This window comes from Anopheles aquasalis, chromosome 3 (genome assembly GCF_943734665.1).
Source record: "Anopheles aquasalis chromosome 3, idAnoAquaMG_Q_19, whole genome shotgun sequence".
Taxonomy (NCBI): domain Eukaryota; kingdom Metazoa; phylum Arthropoda; class Insecta; order Diptera; family Culicidae; genus Anopheles; species Anopheles aquasalis.
The window spans coordinates 44939064-44945997 of NC_064878.1; the positions used below are offsets into that span (position 1 = coordinate 44939064).

The following is a 6934-nucleotide window of genomic DNA, read 5'->3' on the forward strand; positions in this document are numbered from 1 at the left end:
CGGATTGCGTGAGATAAAAGAAGATCAATCCGGTTCAAACTCCAGAAATGCAGTGCAGCGAGAGAGAGATAGCGCGCGCGCGCTCGCCAAAGAGCGCCATGGGGCTTTCCGGCCGTTGCCCGTTGTACTGCCTGCCAAGATAAACGCCTCGGGGGCCCCACCACGGACCTGGCGTCCTCCATCGTGCCATCCACTGGAGCCCAAAGCACCGAGCGCGTCAGCGAAACTGATTGATTTATCGCAAAACAATCGGCTCGTGACGAGCTAATCAAAATATTGTCGAGCGCGATTGGGCGGAGAAGGGAATGGAGAGGGGTGATGGCAGGACCAATCACAACCTTGCACTTCACTGGCGGCAGCATATCTAGTGCCATAGTAATTCTTTTCGTCAACAGCATTGGGCGGGGTTGTTGATCCGAACGTGACTTGCTCATCGAGCCAAACATATCAGCGAGTCGCTGGTGCTGCTGCACGTGAGCAACATACTGACCGGGAACTAGGATCGGGCGGGAATATGATTCATTCCGGACGCTGGTGACGGTGCCACCTGACGGAAACAAGAAGTTGTTTTGTTATCGAAAGACCTGGCCCTGGGCCCTGTGGCCGCCACACCGTCTTCCAGCTTGACGCGATCTTGTTTCCGCCGATCTGCAAATGATGCAAACAACCCCCAACACACCCCCCAGGCACCCCTTTCACTCTCTGTTATCTATTGGGCAGAAGAATTGAATGAATGACTAGGCAATTGGGAGTCGGTCGGTTGGGGCTGGGCCGCTGTTATCACAGCTACATGGCTACCATCCCCCTGGACTGCACCCCCCAACAACCCTCAACCTTCGGCCGATGAGGTCTGGGTATCTTTTGGAATTGCTGCTGCTGCAGGTGGCGATCCGTTGAGTTTGATAAAGTAAATTCAATTACTTCAACTCTTGCGGGGTCGAAGATGGTATCGATGAGACAGTATCGCGCGGACCGACGACATCGCGACAATATCGCGACTTTGCTTCATGCTTGTGTTAGGTTTACAGGAAGCCAAACGAAAACGTTGCTCTACTATTTCAATGCTGGGGCAAACAACAGAAAATCAGCTCCATTACCTTGCCAGCTGTCAACTGTGTGTGGTACTTTCGTAATTAAATAAAGTACAGTAAATGGCTCATGCAAAATGTACCCTTACTATGCCAAGCAAATGTTACAAGAATCACCGAATTTTCAATTAAAATTTTGACATTTTCATTAAGTTCATAAAATTCTTGAGAATCGTCGATCTTTTGAGATATTGGCATTCCACGATTGCACAGTATGCACAAAAATTTTGTCCAATTAATAATTTGTTAAGGCGTTTTTAGTTGCATAACTGCATTATTTTTGGCTATAAGATTTTCAAATGGACCCTAAAAGATGTGCTTGAGATGAAAGAATCCACTGCCTCGTTGAAATGGAGAGAAAAACAAATTACATTGAAGTGAAAATCGTATAAATTCAACACAACAGAATACATTGTGTTGGATACACTTTTTGGTGTGTTTTTCGTACCTTTGTTGGTATTTTTGAAAAATGTAAAAAGTATAATAAAGAGGAATAAAAATCAAAGCTAATGCTATGCTATTCATGATAATGACCAGCAATACAGATGAACTACAGAGCTAACTAGAAGCCTCTAGAATGCGCCCTCGACTATCACTCAATGCTTAACATTTTGGTCCATTTCAAGGAGAACGCGTTACGTTGTCGCAATCGACCTAGATTGCTTTTGCTTTTGCGAAACACGAAGACTACAGCAAAAAGCCTACCTTCAGCGGAACTGACGCTTCCGATGCGGCGCTGCCCGGTACTTGAGAAACGTTCTGAACTGCAGCAGTACGACCAGTCCAAAGCTGCCCGTTCTAAATTGCATTCGCGTTTTTCACTCAAACACACCGCAGAAGCAGGAGCAGCAGCAAAGCCGCACGAACTGATTCACTTTTCCGGTCCGTTGCTTCCTTTTGCACTTAAAATTAGATAAAATATTTCACAAACTACACAACCACCAACTGGAAGCACTTGGAAGCTTGGAAAACAATGTATCGGTTTCCCTCAATCAATCGGGCAAATCAAGCGATCGAATGTAAACGCTTCGATTCAGCAGCCGCCATGGACGATGCGCGACTTCAACGTTGCGCGAGGAGATGCGAAACTCACTGGCTACCGGACCGCAGCGGTGGCGGCCATTTATTTAGAAAATGGTGTCAGATGTCCGCGTTCGTTCGCGCGCGCCGATCCTGCCTCACTCCACACCTCCTCCCCCTGTACTGCGCTCTACAGGAAAGCTTTCGGCAGTAAGGCGCGCATGATGGCGGACCCCACCCCAACCCACCCCGCCGGCTGACCGTATCTGCTGGTCGCAATCATCAAAACGAGCGAAACATCGCCTACGACGTCGCGATCCCCTCCATCGATCGAGTGACAGTGGCGCCGTGCTCCCGGTGTCGTGGTGTGTGGTTCAGCGTATGTGTGCGTTGATGTTGGTGGAAAAGAATTTTGTTTCCAGCGAGCCGGCACGATGAGTAACCTTCGCACATCATCACGGTTCGCGGTATCTTCGGTACATTTGGTGGTGGCTTAGCGGCTCTCATTAGCGTCGCGTCTCGACGTGTTTCCGAAAACTTTTCCATCCCTCAACTCCGGCTGGCACCAGCATTATTTGTTTTTGGGATTTTTTTTCTTCTCTCCATTCGTTCGTTCGCTGGCACAAATCGCCCCGCGGCCGTTTGTCCCCTGCGCGAGGGTGGGTGCGCGTGCAACCGCAGGCCCTACCCACCCCACCCGGGTACGCGATCGACGCAACACCGGCCGGATACCGGATTGGTTAAGCTAGAAGAGGATAGATCTAGTTCGAACCTCAACCGTGCTGGTCCTAACTGGCTCTCGGGGTGGGCGGTGCATCGCACCTCCGAGCGAATGTGAAGCGATCGAGGGGGCTGTTGTATACTGCAACTGCATCATGCTATCACGCCGACTCGATCGCGTACATCAAGGGAACGCCGCAAGGAATTATTGCGCAAGGAAGTTTTCTTTGCCCTTCCCCCTCGGCGGCACTTAACTTGACGATGAAACTTTACGAAGCTATATTCACGGTTTGTAGCGGTCGTGAAGCATGCGTGAGGACTCGACCACTGCACAGCATCAACAGCTACCACCAAGGAGGAGTCTCCGCGAGTCATGCGCCACACTCCAAGATCCGCCACAATCGAGATCAAGGACGGGGCAGCACGGAGTATATGGCGCAGTAGTCATCTCAGGCAACATTGCCACAACAGTGGACAGGACAGAAGACATCAAAGAATGTCCCTCGGTCGCTCGCTCGCTGCGGTAATGGATTTGACATTAATTAATTGTCGCATAATCCAACCACCACCACCATCGCTGCTGCAGACAGAAGACTTCATTAGCTTGGGAGATCTGACAGCAACCAAAAGCAAATGGTTGTCTCCTGACAGAAAATCAGAAGCGTAGAGATCCATCTTAGAATGTTCCTCAGGCGCATCTTCATGCGTAACTCTCCGGGGGCTCATAATTACATTCTTTGCCTACGCACGAGCAACTTCGAGGCGTCGAAAAATCCACCAGGGGATACCAGGGACCCAGGATGAGGTGTTGAAGGAAATGAAGAAGACAAAAAATGGCGAGCTTCACCCCCGGGGGAAATAGATCGTGTCTTATCACTACGGTCTTCGGTTGATTCTTATCTCTCGCTCCCCGCTAAAAATTGGAACAAAACTACTCTCGTGACTGCAGGTGTCTTCGTATGACGTGTGTTGAGGTTGATTTATGTTGGTTTTTTTTTTTTTCAATTTCCTGTCCCGCATATCAAAGGTTGGCCATCGCACTAATTTGTCCGGCCAAATGGAACCTAAAGCTGCGGGGCCACGATAGCAACTTTCCGCTAAGACTTTTCAAAAAGAGATTGAAAGAATGTTGCAAGCAAGGTTAAGGTAAAACTTTCTTTCCGGTTCAAGTTGCTCTTATCGAATGAATTAGGATGGAAATTATCTTGAAGAGACTGCCAAAAAAACGCCAAAAATTGCTGCGTTGTTTGATATTTGTTTTCAGGGTAGCACAACAAAGTTGCTAGCGTGGTTTTTGATCCGAAATAAAGTTTTCACAAGTCGCCAAATGGCAGTCAATCAAAGCTACTTTACAGTGAATTTTGCTATCGTAGCTCTGCCACTTAATCGAATCTCGACGCCCTTTACGATGGCCAGCCTACTTGAGGCCCCCGTTCCATCTCAAGTACTTCCGAAACAGTGACTCAAGTAGTGCCTCTGGCAGCGAGTGGATAGCCGGAAGTGACGACACTCCCCTCGGCATGCTCGAATCCACATCCACTGTTGCTGCTGCTGCTGCTACTGTCCTTATCTCACTCACTTGAGCGAGATGATGCTTGCTGTTTATTGCTCTAATTAAAACCTTTCGATCAAGCCCGTCAAGTGTGTCTCTCGAGCTGTGCTGTGTCGAGGCGGTTTAGCGAATTGCGAGCAAACCCACTAACGACATCAGTGTAAGGGACAGGTGAGAAAGGTGCTCGAATGAACTGGAACACGATTTAAGACGTTTCACCCCATCAATCATAGGCCTCCTCGTGGAGTCATTTATGTCACGCCCTCCCCCCCTAGGTGCACCGAGGGGCACTTTTTAATGGCTTCGCTCTCTCGCTGGTGCATCGTAAATCTCGCTGCCTGGAATTCCGGCGCGTATTCTTTCCATCGCCAACACAATGACTCATCAACACCGAGCACAAAACAACCTTCCAAGCAACAATGGTCGAAAAATGCGGAAACTTTGGCCGTTAATTTTCATGCAACAAAGAAAACATTAACACAACAGCAAAAAGCAACCACAACACTCGCTCGGAACTCAGAACTCTCGTCCCTGGAATGCGCTTCTTGACCCTGGCCTATTGCCAGGAATTAGTGGACTGGGGTTGCTGATGAGAACGGATGACTTACTTTGTTTCTTTCTTCTTTTTTCTTCCGGTTGTTTCTTCAGCTACCGGATCACCTACTACCGGTATGGGCACGGCTGGTGATTCCTCCACTGGTGGCCCTTGCAACTTCGTTAGCACGTTCACGTTGTTGTTGTTGTTGTCGTCGTTGTGGTTGTTTTTAGGCACCAAACACAAAACCTAAAAATGTTTCAAAACAAACGTAAACATTAATCTCCACCCTTAGGGCTCGGCTCATCAGTGGCTCAGCGTTGGCAATGTGTTTTCATCTGGCACGGATTCGGCGGACAGACAAAGAGACCGATAACCGAGGGCACACGGAGGCCACCAGTTAATGAAACAGTCCTTCATACGTTATTCATTTTCTCGCGAAAGGTAATAACGGACGGGCGGGCGCGCGCGCACCCCCTGGAGCCGGGAAGTATCCGGTTCGAGCCGGAAAAGCAGTTTCATCACCATTACCTGTCAGCGGAACTGACGCTTCCGATGGGCAGATTCCCGAATGTTGAACACAATCTGCCAGAACTGTTGCTGCTGCTGCTGCTCCTGCGGTACTACCGCGGTAATCTGATGCATTCGTTTCGAAAGCAACGTTTTCACAATTTTCACAATCACTACAGATTCTTTCCACTCGTAAGGAAGGTTGAGCTTTAACAATTTGCTGCACACACCATACACTCACAGTTGTGTTCACAGATCACGCAAAGATACGGACAAACCATGCACTTTCTCTTGATTGATTCCTTTGCGAAAACTATCCTTCACTCTGTGCTTAAATAGACAGTCTTCGAGAAAAAGGAAACGGGACACCTGGCGGTGCGAACAGCTGCTGCGATGCGTCTAGTCGCGAATCTGCGAATCGAGTGCAGCTTTAAACACAATCACGATCACTACAAAATCGCCAACATCAACAGCACTCCACGCTACGTGCTCCTTTCAATCAAACGAGGAGGGGAAGCGTTCAGGCATCAACCACCACCACCACCACGACCACCGCTGGTGGGCTTTCTTCTTGCGCTGCACTAGCACCGACCGGCACGGAAACGAGCATAAAACCGATTCAAACCGATTCGGCAGACCGTTAAGTGGTAGGTTGAGCAGAAACCACGCCGCAAACCGAGGTCTGCCAAGCTCAATCACCTCTTTCGGGAGAGCGAGCGCTCGCCAGGTACACAACGCGCAACGCGCAACGAGCAACGCGGCTCAAGGCAGTTTGAGGAAGCTTGAACCGGTTCGATCCGTGCTAAAGGTGGATCGCATCCGAATTGACGGCGCGCGATCGTTCGCTCGCTCGGTCACTTGTTCATCGGCCGCTTCATTCACGTGCGATGATGCGTCAGCGTGGTATAGCGCGCCGCCGAAAGGTGCGGAAAGGTGTCGCACACGAGATACGGATCACGCGTGCCGGGTGTGGGGAAGAGAGTGCACGGCGTGACAACCTTGGCCTAGCGGTGTATAGTGCCCCCGCCGGGTCGCCGCCGTGTTGTCTCGGGTTACGGAGGTTCATCGCCGCCATCGTCTTCATTCATCTTCTATTGTTCCGGGATTTGCGGTAACGTTACTTTAACGGGGCACGCATCTTCTTTTTTTTTGTCACCAAATCTGACTGTCAGCTGGTTGCTGTCGAGGAGACTTTATCAGCGGTGACCTTCCAATGTTATCGCGGATAAATGTCACATAAACTTTCTAGTCTTCGGTTTGCCAGACACAGCATCCATAATTGGCCCTAACGCCTATCGTTCACGCACCATAATCGCGACTCCAGTTAGCGTTTAGCGAGGAAGAGGGCTATCCATTGTGCTCTAGACCAATTAGTCCACCAAGAGGACCTGGTAAAGGAACAGCAAAACTTTCTATCCACTCGATCGTTAGCTCACTCACTCCTCCTCGAAATACAAACCCTTCACCAACCCCTCCTAACGGGGGTCTGGTGGTCAATTTTAGCACCAA

General features: G+C 49.6%; 1 protein-coding gene across 2 annotated transcripts in view; it reads right to left on the reverse strand.

The window, feature by feature from the left end:
• The window catches only part of LOC126577268 (sodium-coupled monocarboxylate transporter 1), a 48166-nt gene extending 42364 nt beyond the window's left edge, over positions 1-5802 (reverse strand). The window contains exons 1-2 of one of the 2 annotated variants that reach the window (XM_050238759.1): positions 5447-5802; positions 4989-5164 (exon numbers count right to left, since the gene is read on the reverse strand). The gene's annotated coding sequence lies outside the window, so the exon portion shown is untranslated. Of the gene's footprint in view, positions 1-1793; positions 2129-4988; positions 5165-5446 lie in introns of those variants that run through there. The other variant, XM_050238761.1, reaches the window with a different exon arrangement.
• Positions 5803-6934: the final 1132 nt, after the last annotated feature.